Here is a 15,079-nt window from a genome sequence, read left to right on the forward strand (position 1 = left end):
TGTTTGTATTCAAACATCTGTTTTAATGTATATATCAGTTGGAGGAATTGAACAAACCCTTGCAAATGGCCAGAAACTTCCTTACACTTGTGCTTCAAAACAACACACTGGTCATTTAAGCAATCAAGTGGTGAATTAAGTTACAAGACACATTTAGGACTACACATTTCTAATCGGACAGCAACGGATATTTAATGCCAAACCTTTCCCTTATTACAACAATCATAAAGTTTTGATTCCTAAACCTTCATTGTGGTACCTTTTTTATTTTTTGTAAACTAAAGAAAGGTTGTCAACGGACCTGAACCCCTCCAAAACAGAATCCAAATTGAGTGTCATGATGTCATTCTTGTCCAACTTGAATGGATTTCATGGAGTTTGATTGCTAAACATTGGCTTCATAAATAATGATACAATTCCATCAACATGTATTGGTCAGCCCTACTCTGATGGTGAATATACATGTTACACTCTAAATGAAACTAGGTGAATGTTGAAGGACAAGGCCCTGTTTAGTCCAGCTGCACCTTTCACATGTGTTCTACTGAAGTCAGCTCACATTATCAGCTCCTGGTTGGCTTCAGAAGGTTGGGAAATGTTCCATGTTGTAACAGAAGTAGCCTCTGTATTGATTTCTGATTCGCATTTGACGTGTCACACATTTGCTCTCTAGATCTTAAATTGCTGCTAGTTATTTATTGTGATGGAAACATGTATGTTGCAAACTCTGTTGATGTGCCATGTTCAGAAGATCTTCAGGACAATTTGGAGTTACATACGTCATTGAAACTTAAACATGTTTTATGTTTTTTATTCATTTACCAAGACCTTTAGAAGGGAAATAGACTACTGTATTTGGCCATTGTCATGACTGTATATTTCAGTTTGTGTACAAGCTCTAAACTTGTTTGCATGATATAAAACACATGTTGCCCCAAATTCACACAATGAAAGAGAGGACACGGTATTGTTTTAATGTGTAGATATATGATAATGTTTGGAATGTTATTATTGATCTGCTGTTGTGAGGAACATACACATTATAAAAAAGATTAACAAAAAGCAATAGGTTTCCCATGTGCGTCCTCAAAATTTGGATAGCTGAAGTATTTTCTAAAGCAACAATTTTACTACGTCAAAGTTTTATTGAAACAGAATAAATTACAGCTTTTACGTGACATGCTAATGAGCCTTTTGCGTTTTTTTCGCTTTACGCCTACTGTTAATATTGTTCATAATTCTGTTTATAATGTGATAACCACTGCTGAGTAGCCATACAATTGATCCATTGCATTATGCATCTGTCGAAATACCTGTCGCAAAGGTAGTGCGGGTAGATTGTGTTACTCGAGCCAATCGCTACATTTATTTGCTATCCATTTCGGGAAGATTTTGAAGTTTTGAGGTTTAGGGAAGAGATTTTGATCAAGCTGATATAGAGCTTAAGGGCTCATGGACAATTTGGGAATTTACTCACAAAGAAAAAATCAGGAAATGTGCTACCTCCTTGGCTGCATTATTTTGCAATATCTATTTTTAGCCTTTTCCCACATGAGGATTATGAAGTGCAAATATACCATACCACCATGACTGATGGTCATTTGGAAGCCTGCTTGAGACTAGCTACCAGCAGCTACTTTCGGACTATGTTAACCCTGGCAGACTCCATTCAATGCAAGTCATCAGAGTGATAAATTAATATATGTTTAGCATTTTTTAATGTAGGTCCATTATTTTGACCTGGTCATTTTGAAAGTAGCCTAAATGCAAGCCGAAAATGTGTTGGCACCGCTGATATAGGCCTATCATAACCATAAAATGATACGTCCGAAACGGGGACCGCCTTTTCCATTCAGACATAACCCCACTCCGACATTGATGTCTAATTGTCGTAGTGGCGGCACTTCCATTATTTTCAAACGTCCCTCCACTCTGACAATTTCTGTTTCCATGGTCAGAGTGGCGGTACTTTACTTTTTTCCAAACCTTTCGCCATTCCAACATGAGCTCATTCATATATATTGCATTAGCCTAAACTATTATCATTGTACTTTAATTAATTAATATGATTATTTCTTAGTTTCATGCGATGTAGTGTCCTGCACTGACATTCGTCATTGGTGATTGAAACAGTCACGATTTTGAGTTGCGTGTCCCGAGTCCCAGCAAAAGCCTGTCGGGATGCTAAAATGTCCTGGTTTCCACCATCCACTATGAATGAGTCCCCTTTTGTCCACGATTGCATAGCCAACGTGGTCTTATTATAGCCCGGTCATTAACTTAAAAAACACATAGAAAGATTAAAGCATCCAGCATGTGATTTCAACAATGTGTGAGGGCATACGCACCAGGGATAATCGCACAAAGGAATGCTGCACGATTTAATCTGCACACAGTGGAAAGCGTTCGTCCACTGGGCGGACGAGCACTGGCTGGAGATGTTCGCTCATTTCAGAAGCGGGGAGATTAGGCCTACAAGACAAACATTTATTTAGAATTTGCCATGTGTCTGCCTGGCACTAATGCTCCCGTTGAACTGATCTTTATTCCATCATCAACAATAGTTGGACTGACGAGATGATCCGCATGACCGTTCTCCATGGGCGTCAGTTTGGTTTGAAATGTGCTGGGGACAGAGACGCATTCGGAAGTGCATTTTTAGAAGTGCTGGGTACAATGAGGATGCACTCTTTTTTCTCACTTTATTGCCGGCAATGAAAGGTTCTGAAAGACGGCATAACCATGTAGCTAATTACTGAGGAATAAAATGTATACAAAATCTGTCTGGCATGTTTTATGAAGAAAACGTTTTCAAAAAGCATCGGACATATGTTCTGCTCCATGTATCCAATGTTGACAACTTGAGCTGGCTGTTTTCAATTCACAACACGCATTCCATCAAAACTAGCCTACATCAGGCATTCTGACCAAAACTCATGAACTCCCCCCCACAATAATTCCAGAATTCAAGCAAAGCATGAATAACCAAAAGTCACTTTGTGTCAACAAGAGACTGACTCCACCGACTATCAATTGCAAGTTAAAACCGCCGACCACTCGAGTGCAAAAAACACAAAAGACCTCGCCACAGCACCAACAAATCTTAAGCAATAAATATTGCGTCTTACCTTTATTTATGTGGCGGTGGTCTGCAGATGCATCCCGTGGTGTAGCCTACCACATCCATTTAGTTCAACAGGTTATCGTTCTGATACTGTCCATGGTACTATCAACCTGCTCTGGTGCTTCTTACCTATGTATTCATGCTAAAATGACTTGATTGTCTGATGTCTCATCATCCCAGCCAAAGAGTAAGGGTATTATTAGTAATGGCTACTTGCCAAATCGAAAAAATAACTTCACACAGTGTGTCTTTTTCCAATGTTCATTCATTCATTTCATTTTATCGAGTCCCCTCGGGAGTAACGGTGGGTCACCATCGTCATTCCTTTCGATAGCTTATACAGACAGGGGACGGCACACCTCTCTGCCCAGAGCCGCTCTACCTCCTGAGCTACTGCCGCCGCTTTATTTTCCAATGTATTTGTTATGATTCGTAGCGTTGATCAGCAGAGAAATAGTTCGCCAAAGTCGATGACGTCGTTTAGCAACCGAATACGAATGTAAGTCTACAGCATTGAGAAGAGCCGTGTAATAAGTAAGGGATAATGTATAGAATGCCGGTCATTATCGGGAAAATAAGCCCCGACAGGGCGAACAGGACACCGACGCATAGCGAGGGTAATTGCTTCACACTGAAGGGGCTTAAATTAGACCGGCGACGTTCTATACATTATCCCGCTTATTACACGGCTACGTGCCAAAACGAAAAAATGACTTCACATGTTGTGGCTTGTTACAATTTATTTGTTACTAGCATTCGTAGTGTTGATCAGCAGAGAAATAGTCCGCCAAAGACGTTGACGTCGCTTAGCAACCGAAGATGCTGGGGTTGAAAGTTACCGGACTACTTGAGGAGTGCTACAAAAGACGTCATTATTATTATTATTTTTTTTAAAGTGGTGGGCACAAAATGATTCTTGACGAAATGTGGTGGGGACGCGTCCCCGGCGTAATCGACGCCTATGCCGTTCCCACCGTAAGGCGTTGCTTATTACACAAGCCAGTGTAATAATAACACCCAGGCCCGCCGCTCCCTATATGCAGAGTACGCAGAGTGCGTAGGGCACCAAGTACCTGAGGGGAGCACCAAAAATTAAGGTTTGTAAAAAACGTAAAAAAAATAAAACATTAATGAGTGAAAAAAATATGTAAATTAGTTCTGAAGAGGCCCACTGTTGTTTGTTCTTAATTGTATAACCTATCACTCAATTTCGGCAAATTAGATGTTTTTACCTGATATAGAAAAAGGGGCTCTCCTCTCCCCCCCGCGTAGGACACCGAAACGGCCAGCAGCGGCCCTGATGACACCTGTCCGCAATTCCACAGCAGCAGGCTGTCTGCAAATGTTTTTTTCGATTTGGAAGCAAATTTACTCCTCAAACAAATATGTGTAGGCTAATTTGAGTGTAATTTGTGTTAAGGTCGTGTTTTCAGAGCTCTACGAGGACGTCTTACACACACACACGCACGCACGCACGCACACGCACACGCACACAGACACAAACACACGGATCTGGCGCGCGAGGGAATATTTACTGGCCCTTTTAGTGGAAACCTATAGGAAAAAAAAAAAGTTGGGATATTGTATAACAGTCAATAGGTGCGTTTCCATCCCCCTGATTTTTTGCGAACTTTGAAGTATCGAATCAGTAAACGGTGATGGAAACACCAAAATTCGCATAAAAATCCTCGAATTCGCAAAAAGGTTTATCCGCTCGCTTGAGGTGGTTTTTGAGAAATACGAAAGAGAGTAAATTCGCAAAATGGGAGATGGAAACACACTTTTCGAAACAGCTGTGCCGTAGCGAACTTTGAACACACAGGACTGACAGTCTTTCCGATTACCGCATAACGACCGGCCATAGCAACCCTGCCGACATCAACGTGTAACGTCATCACCCTATTCCGCTCCAACCACTTGATGGAAACGCACCTAATTCGAATTACTTTTTTGCGAACTTTCAAAAGATTTGCATTACCTTTTAGATGGAAACGCAGCTAATGTTTAACGGATTTTCCTTCTATGGGAAAAAAACTGTTGGTTTATTTTTGTTGATTTGAGAATTTGTGTGGAAAGGTGTGGGTCTAGGGCGGGCTATATTCTCGCGTTGCTCCTTTGCAAAGCGCTTTGTATTGCCTTTGGGCCGATATCAAGCCCCCAGGAACAGTGCATAATTCCGCAATCCACCAGTGCTCAGCGGCCAAGCCTGGTATTACAGTCGTTTTAGCGGGCTGTGGACGGGTCCCTCAATTCATGGGCTGTGTCCCAATTCAGGGGACGCATCCTTCGAAGGGTGCATTCGAAGGGCGATTGAGTCACTGCGACACGTCAAGGGCTGTCCCATTTCGAAGGCTCCTTCAAATGCGGCCGACAAATGCAGCCTTCTTTTCCCGGATTTGAAGGATACACCAGATGTATCCTTTACGGCCCAACGTATCCCAAGATTCATTGCGCGTTGGATTTTTTTGGGTCAGAGAGAGCGGAAGCGGCAGTTGCAGCAAATTACATTAAAAAAATGACAAAACTATGTAAAAACTTTCTTTTGTATTAAAATAAAGTTGGGACTATTTTAAATTTGTAACTTTATTGTCAAAGTTCAATTTCATTAACACAAGCCAGGTAACGTTAAACTAATTAACGTTATATTTTAAATAATTATTATGTAATCGAATCAGAATCAGAATCAGAAAACTTCTTTGATCCCCGGGGGGAAATTGTTTTGTTCCAGGTGCTCCGTAGTCCGTACAAATAGAAATTACAAGCATAGAAGATAAGATTATAAAAAATAGAAAATTATGAATGAAATACAATAAAATAAAAGTAAGAATAAAGTGGACATCTAAGTGAAAGTGGACTTCTCTGAATGGGTTATATAAAACGGCTCCATATTTCTCCTCCGCCGTCCGGTTTGAACCGCAGCTGTCAGGGTTGCTAGGTGACAGGAGCGGCGTGTCATCACGTAGGGTAAAGGGTGTTAACGGCTTGTTACGCAAACTTGAAATGCTCCGTAGGGCAGACCGTCTCATTTAAAAACGTTTGTTCGACCTTCCGTCCGGCCTTCACGGTCTACGAAGGCCACACCTTCATAGACCGCGTCCTTCGAATGATGCGTCCCCTGAATTGGGACACAGCCATGGGGCCCAGAAGTAGATATCCTGGTTCAATCCAATACAAGTGGGGAGCAGGAATGTGTCTCCGCAAATAGGTCTGGATATCAATCAAAGGCTCATAATTCTATTTATGCCATTTACTAAAAAAATGTAAGTTTTGTCTTTTCAAAACGCCACCTGAAGCGTTTTATTAGCCGTTTTCTGTAATTATCTTTTGCTGGAGAAGGAGGGGTGGGCAGCTGAAAGGAGTCGTAGTGAAACAAATGTTGTTTCGACCTGGCATCCGAGAGGGCCTTGTTCACTGCTCTGTTAAAGGCCCACTATGCAACTTTTTTAGCCAAAATTACATTAATTATGCTGGTTGAGAGTTATTCTGATGGTTCTGCAACCATTTCTGGGTCGTTTGGTGGGTGTGTCATTGCCCCATGTCACCTCTCCAAGGAAAAAGCGCATATGCAACTTGCTCTGTTCGGACCGACACAATCCGGATGTGACGCAGCGGAAGTATCCAATCACGCCTCGAAAATGTAATCAGATTGTAGTTTCGAAAATGCTTTACGGCACAGACACACACCCAAACATGGCACCGGCTAGATATAAACAGCCAGTTGCGAGGCAATTGTTGCATTCATCATGGATCAATCGACTGATAAGGGACCCAAGAGGCGACTGTCGGTGGAACAAAAGAAGAATGGACCAGAAAAGAGATCAGACACGAGTGAAAGGGGAACTATGCAACTTTTTTGGCTTGATTTACCTTAATATAACAGGCTAAGAGTCATTGCGATGGTTCTATTATACATTTTTGTTCGATTGTTCGTTGTTTCGACTCCCCCTTGCACATCTTGGCGGAGAAAAGGAATATGTTTCTGCCGGCGACCCGCCGCCCACTCTTGCGGGAGTCTCGGGTCTCGCGAAGTAACGAATTGCTTTACGGCACCCAAACACGGAACCGGCTCGATATAAACACAAGTAACTAGGGGATTGTTACATTCATCATAGATCAGCCGACTAAAAAGAGACAGAGAAACCCAATGTCGGAGGAACAGAAGAAGAGAAAAGGGAGACTGACCGACAGAGAGGCCAGACACGAGTAAACGTTGGGCAAGCTTTTCAGGAATAGCGTGAACTGAAAGAAAAAGAAGACTGCAAATCAGACGCCGACTTGGCCGTGTTACTTTTGAAATTGAAAGTACCCTTGGGTGAACTTTATCTTCGTGGTATTCTTGATGTTGATAGTCTCTGTACAAATGTGTTTGCTCAACCATTTTGTTGTGAGCCCTGTAAAAATTGTTTTCTCGACCGTTTTGTTGTGAGCCCTGTATGTTTCTAGCTTGCTTGGTTGCAATCATATAAACACCTTTGTTTCCATGGGTGTTTTGCTGTTCATCTGTCTCGTCCCCCAGACACAGACTGAATCCCCGAATCCAGGTTCTTGTTTATTTAGATTATTATGTTGGCCAACACTCTTACACTGATTGTTCTGTTCAACCTAAGATAAAACAATTATAATCTAGGATATAAATTCTCCCCGTCAACTATAAAAAAGGATGGATTTATGTTTATTGCAATACAAATACACCATTTTAAAAATGTATAACCTTGCCTACACTTTATGAACATCTACTTCGGACATGGCTCCACGCATTCGCCGGCTTCTTTGAAAACAAATGCACATGGCTCGCGCAGAAGTGCATGGGGAAGGGTCGTCAACGAGTTGTTACGACAGTGTTGTAAAATATCTACTACGAAGCTGTAGGGGGCGCTGTGTAGAGAAATGTGCGTGCCAAAACCAAGAAAACAGCGAAGAAATGCCCGAAGTTGCATAGTGGGCCTTTAACTGCGCCCATTCCTTGATTCGTTCTGCCGCGGCACTGCAAACAATTAATTTCATTCCAATGTTCGTGCAATTCACTCAAATTGTGATCCTGCATTGAGTTTGAATCCAACTCTAACGAATAAATGGTCCAGTTTTAAGTTTCATAGAATATTTATACCTTCCCAGGGCATGTTAAATAAGTGCACGCTCTGCCACTCGTAACACACTTGTAAATTCAGTCGTCAATTGATGGAATGGATTATTTCATACATCATCCCAACAAAAATTTGGAATTAATCAAATAAATTACAGATAACTAATACTGAAATGGCTACTTTCTGGTTGAACACATTTAAACAAAATAGTTATTATCCCCCAATGTTGACCTGAAGTTGGCGCCACTGATTGATAGACTGTCGGAATGGCGGTACTAAAAGGTGTTGGAATGGGGGCATGTAGAAATGGCGGCATGTCGGAATGGCGGCATGTCGGACTGGCAGCATGTCTAAATGGCAGCATGTAACCGTACAAAAGGGTGCTAGCTGGGCTAGCTGGTAACTGAAATATCTGCAACACAACACACAGACAGGCCCGCCGCTCCCTATACGCAGAGTACGCAGGGCACCGCCTACCTGGGGGGGGCACCAAAAATTAAGGTGTAAAAAAAAGAAGAAATTACATTATTGAATTATAACAATATATTAATTAGTTATGAAGAGGCCCACTGTTGTGTTTTTTCTTAATTGTGTAACACCCAGGGCCGGTGCCCGCCGGTGCTCCCCCCCCCCCCCCCCCCCCCCGCTCGGAAGTACTGTCCAGGGCACAATTTACTGTCGAGCTGCCTAGGGCACCGAAACGGCCAGCAGCGGCCCTGCACACAGATGTCAATTACAAATCATAAAATTTCTTATTTCTTCACATTCTGTAAATAATTGCAGTTCATTTAGAAATATTTTCAATTAATGGTAAACGTAACACCATTTACCATTACTGACCTTATTCCTAAACTTAACTTCCAATACCTGTCCATCGCTAACCTTATACCTTAACATAATCATCTGTAACCAAATACCTTAACTACATCATCTCCAACCTGATACCTAAGATTACCGTGTCTAAACTAATCTCTGATCCAGCTGTTTATGTTTCTGCTGAAATACACTTGAGTGTAGGCTCGCACAGAGCCTGGACCGTCTCATCTGATTGTGGAGTCCTGATAGCAAATGGCATTCTAAAGACTAAATGCAAAGAAGATAAGAAAATACAATTTTCTTGGTTGAATAACTTCTACGGATTTATATAGATTTTCCCGACTAATTTAACAAGCTGCCGACTTGTTGTCCCAAGAGCCCTTTGTATCAAGGAGATAAACAATTTGCTGCTCGGGTCCCTAAATGCTTTCCCATTTAAACTTTGATCAGTAAAATCTGTTTCAACTTCTAAAACACTTTTGGATTTACAAAGGCTTTTATGTAATCATATTTTTATTATTTTTCTGTTTTAGTTTTTACATGTAAGGCCTACAAATATCCCTTCTGTGATATGATTATTTCTTGGTTGCTGTTTTTATCATGGCAATCTATTGTACGCACCATTGTCAAAGTGAAATTTAATTTAATAATGAAAACTGAAGCTGATTTTGTTTCATCCACCTCTTGTTTATAATGCAATCTCAGTAAATCCAACATGAAAATATAGTCTTTTGATTGGTCATATTTTTATGGTTATGGTTCAAATAAACATTTATAGACCAAAATGACAGTTTACACGAGCTTTGCAAACAAAAGAAGAAACCTTTGTGCACGACACATCTTCCCATCCAGCAGGTTTTCCATCAAATGTTATGTGGGCACAATGTTCCCCTCCAAGTTGGTTGTCTGGCTGGTTCTCGTTCCAATCAACAAATTCTATCATTGACCCGTCGCTCCACATCCACCAGCCTTCATTATGCAAATCACTGAATCCTATCCAATGGTCCGGTTTGGATGAATCAAAGTTCTCTATCAGGCTGGTGATGAAGCTCATTTCGTCAGGGTGATGGATAGAGACCAGGTTAGCGTTCCAATTCCGGCAGGAGAGCTCAGCTTCCGCCCAGACCCGTCGGCTTGCAACATATCTGTAGCAGTCGGTGCCATAGCTATACCAGTACAACGGACAGGAGCCGCGCTCAAGCTTCACATAAGAGTCAGTTGAAGGCTCTGTAGGCGGACCTGCCAGGGCAAGGGCGTGCAGGCCACACAGGAGAACGGAGCGCAAGAACATTGCTTGACTGTTCAACTCCATTGAGCTGTGTCTGGAAATGTGTGAAGAGGTAGTGAGGAAGGCTCTATTTTTATTGGCTTGATGAAGGACATCTGCATGATGCAATAGATAAAATGTAACCAATAATCAGACGTTATTACATCGTGTCATTGAATACCTACTACTGCAAACGGCAAGAAAGAACCCACCCAGCAGTGCCAGCACAGGTGGCAGATTTCACATGAAACCTGTCAGTTAGTCTAATTTTGCATCAACTCAATAACAGTAACAGTAGTTTAAGCAGTAAAATGCTGCTTTAAGACACATCTTTTCGGCAAGAAAGGTGTCAATTTGAGGGTGAACATGGAAAAGATATTGCTTTTATGTTTTCTCTTCCATTTTCTTCTTTTAATCCAAATAAATAGTAACATTCTAAACATCAGAATGTACAATAACAGGATACAAAGTAGCGACTATTGTGAGAATGTTGGCCAACTGACAATGGATGTACATTGCAAATGCTAGCCTGTAATCTATTTCAGAAACAGAACACAAAATACCAGAAGACTGACATGACCAGCTTACTTAGCACTCATCCTCTGGCATCAAGTGGCCAATATTGGTCAACAAGTAACAGCTTTTCAGCTTCAAAATTTAAAATAGACAAACAAATCTTACAAACTGAGCTGCATATATGAAAATTCCTGCAATTTCTTCCAAATTGAGTCCAGTCCTTTCCTTTAATAAATTGGGAAACCCATCTCCAGCTACGCTCAGGCTGATAATCCACAATCAGGTGGCTTCACTCCAACAGAACATTTGTGAAAAGTCCAGCTGGACTAACAAGAATTGTTTTACTGTTTTTGTTAGTCTGATGAATATTTTTGTATCCTGTTGAATAATTGTAAAGCCAACCACACGTTGCAAAAGTGCTAATAAAATTGAGGATTTCTATTGGGAACCTCATGGCCTATTTAAAAGGGTAACGACTAAAATTAAGTGTTCAGAATGCCTTAGTCTTGAGACTGGTTGGTTGCATTGAAGGAAAGTTCTGGTGTTCTCGTATTTTATCTAATTGGTATTTGCAAGTTTGTTAGAATCTCATAGGAACTGTTTTAATTGGAGGTACTTGTGTGACAAGATATCTTTGTCGACAGCCATAGGAGGGCAGTCTAGCTGTGGATAAGAGAGGGGCCATCTGATGCCAATACCAACCTCCCGCTGATCAATTACTTTCAGAACAAAAGATGGTTAGATGAAGACGTCTGGCAGGGAGGAGGATGAGAACAGGATAGAAGGTGAAATATATTTATCATAAAAACTGGGGGTCAGAGAAAGGCATCCCTCAGGGAGGGGCATGAGGGCAGGGAAAAGGTGTCTTCGACAAACAGTGGTGGTCAGATACAGGGCTCTGAGGGGGAGGGAGGACACAGCATGAGGCAAAACCATGTCTGCCTGTCTAAGAAATAACAATATTACAAAAAATATTAATTTAAATATTTGTTATGTTTTTTTGAGGTTGATAAGAGAATAGCAGAAGAAGAGAGAGTGAGCATTTAGTACAAAGGAGAGGGAGAGGGGCAGCAAGCCAGCCCCCACAGGGCCCGGTGGAGACCAGCTCCACAGGGCCTCACCGGAGATCAGCTCCACAGGGCCCGGTGGAGACCAGCTCCACAGGGCCTCACCGGAGACCAGCTCCACAGGGCCTCACCGGAGACCAGCTCCACAGGGCCCGGTGGAGACCAGCTCCACAGGGCCCGGCGGAGACCAGCTCCACAGGGCCTCACCGGAGACCAGCTCCACAGGGCCCGGTGGAGACCAGCTCAACAGGGCTTCACGGGAGACCAGCTCCACAGGGCCCGGTGGAGACCAGCTCCACAGGGCCCGGCGGACCGGAGAGGGTCGATGGAACACCATATGCCCCCATTTACATGGACTAATTGGCAGTTCTTTCATGCCTTGAATGTATTTAGAAAATGAAAATTGAAAACAGCATGCATCTGGTCTTAGATAGCCTTCGGTGGAGGCAGACATTTATCATTGATCTAAATCTTTACTACTTACTGTATTTTCAAACGATTTTCAAGCCGTTTGTTTTACATGGCACAGGTATTTAAAGGCCCACTATGCAACTTTTTTAGCCAAAAATGGGTGTGTCATTGCCCCATGTCGCCTCTCCAAGGAAAAAGCGCATATGCAACTTGCTCTGTTCGGACCGACACAATCCGGATGTGACGCAGCGGAAGTATCCAATCGCACCTTGAAAATGTAGTCAGATTGTAGTTTCGAAAATGCTTTACGGCACAGACACACACCCAAACATGGCACCGGCTAGTTATAAACAGCCAGGTGCGAGGCAATTGTTGCATTCATCATGGATCAATCGACTGATAAGGGAACAAACACTGTCGGTGGGACAAAAGAAGAATAAAAAGAAGTTGGACCAGAAAAGAGACCAGACACGAGTGAAAGGGGAACTATGCAACTTTTTTGGCTTGATTTACCTTAATATAAGAGAGTATATAAGAGTCATTGCGATGGTTCTATTATACATTTTTGTTCGATTGTTCGTTGTTTTGATTCCCCCTTGCGCATCTTGGCGTAGAAAGGGAATAAGTTTCTGCCGGCGACCCGCCGCCCACTCTCGCGGGAGTCTCGGGTCTTGCGAAGTAACGAATTGCTTTACGGCACAGACCCCCAAACACGGAACCGGCTCGATATAAACATATAAACACAAGTAACTAAGGGATTGTTACATTCATCATAGATCAGCCGACTAAAAAGAGACAGAGAAACCCAATGTCGGAGGAACAGAAGAGAAAAGGGAGACTGACCGACAGAGAGGCCAGACACGAGTAGACGTTGGGCAAGCTTTTCAGGAATAGCGTGAACTCAAAGAAAAAGACTTCAAATCAGACGCCGACTTGGCCGTGTTGCTTTTGAAATTGAAAGTACCCCTTTGGTGAACTTTGTCTTCGTGGTATTCTTGATGTTGATAGTCTCTGTACAAATGTGTTTGCTCAACCATTTTGTTGTGAGCCCTGTAAAAATTTGTTATCTCAACCGTTTCGTTGTGAGCCCTGTATGTTTCCTTTCCTTTGTTTCCACGGGTGTTTTGCTGTTCGTCTGTCTCGTCCCCCAGATACAGGCTGAATCCCCGAATCCAGGTTCTTGTTTATTTAAATGATTATGTTGGCCAACACTCTTACACTGATTGTTCTGTTCAACCTAAAATAAAACAATTATAATCTAGGATATAAATTCTCCCAGTCAACTATAAAAAAGGATGGATTTATGTTTATTGCAATACAAATACACGTTTTAAAAATGTATAACCTTGTCTACACGTCATGATCATTTACTTCGGACATGGCTCCACGCATTCGCCGGCTTCTTTGAAAACAAATGCACATGGCTAGCGTAGAAGTGCATGGGGAAGGGTCGTCAACGAGTTGTTACGACAATGTTGTAAAATATCCACTACGAAGCTGTAGGGGGCGCTGTGTAGAGAATAGTGCGTGCAAAACCAAGAAAACAGCGAAGAAATGCCCGATCTTGCATAGTGAGCCTTTAAGGTGAAGGATACTTGGTTACAAAAAAGTTAACTGTATTTCTATATGAATGTTTATTATTCGATAAATTATTATAATATATATATACATTTTTTGTGTATTTTTGGACACAAAGGTATTCTATAATACATTTCAGGTTGCACTTAAATATAAAGTTTATAAAACTAAACTTTGCAATTAAGCAGAAAAATATTATGGATCTTAACATAACTTAGCTTCTGCTGTCCTGTGTGTGTGTGTGTGTGTGTGTGTGTGTGTGTGTGTGTGTGTGTGTGTGTGTCAAATTGCAGTCGATTACATATTTTGATTGTAGTAATAAGACATTAGTCATTAATTGGGAAATGTTTTTTTTTTCTCTGAAGGGAGAATGTTAGTAAAATTGGGCGATTGCCAAAAATTTGTCCGAACATTGGAGCCAAATCTGTCAGTGTCTGATTGCAGGTAAGCCTTTGACTGCGATCAGCTTTAAGTGACTTTTCATTCATATCTACATGGCTTTGGATGCACACATTGCGCTGCAGTTATGATGCTACATTTTAGTAATTAGGTTGTTTTATTTCACCGTAAAGTGTTCCAGATTTAGTGAAAGTGAATAGTTGATTAATTTGAAATTACCCTTTCTCTTTACAAAAGCTTTTATTTTTGTTTCCTACCATTTGCAGAGTTTGCTGTTCCTCCAGTAACGGAAGGTGTGAAAGTGGTTGACAGTTCAGGCACTGAATTGGATGAAGATGTGTTTGAGGACATACTAAAGGATCCTTCAACAGGGTTACTAACCATCAAGTATGACACAGGTTTTCTTCAGTAAACCATTAATCTATATTTAATTCATAAGTTATGCATTTGTAATGTGAAGCTTATATTCTTGCTTAGATATGGCTATGAGGAACTGTGTAATTTTCTTTCTTTATTCTGCTTCTCCAGTCATTGTTAGAACTGAGAACCTGTCCACACAGTGGCCTCCTCTTCTGAGCCATTCCCACCATCATCACTCGATTTGTCTTGACTCGCAGGATACAGTTATCATTACAGAGAGCCCTTCCAGAAAACGGCAGAGGGTTGATACGGAAGCTAAACAAGTAAGAGTCGACACACAAACTGTGTTGTCTGTTATTGAATATTTTCAAGAGGATCAGATTAGCACAGATGGAGGTTGTATATTACATGGGTTGAAGACATTGTAGAAGCCATGATGTTATTTAATTGAAGCATT

General features: G+C 41.6%; 2 long non-coding RNA genes across 2 annotated transcripts; both read right to left on the reverse strand.

The window, feature by feature from the left end:
* Positions 1-284: 284 nt before the first annotated feature.
* LOC132450811 (uncharacterized) lies at positions 285-570 on the reverse strand. The gene is made up of 2 exons (XR_009523923.1): positions 427-570; positions 285-357 (listed from the first exon to the last, which is right to left on the reverse strand). It is a non-coding gene; the product is annotated as an uncharacterized LOC132450811 (long non-coding RNA).
* Positions 571-6,581: 6,011 nt separating this feature from the next.
* LOC132451653 (uncharacterized) lies at positions 6,582-8,089 on the reverse strand. The gene is made up of 2 exons (XR_009524170.1): positions 7,413-8,089; positions 6,582-7,380 (listed from the first exon to the last, which is right to left on the reverse strand). It is a non-coding gene; the product is annotated as an uncharacterized LOC132451653 (long non-coding RNA).
* Positions 8,090-15,079: the final 6,990 nt, after the last annotated feature.

The sequence above is a fragment of the Gadus macrocephalus genome, chromosome 22, assembly GCF_031168955.1.
Source record: "Gadus macrocephalus chromosome 22, ASM3116895v1".
NCBI lineage: Eukaryota > Metazoa > Chordata > Actinopteri > Gadiformes > Gadidae > Gadus > Gadus macrocephalus.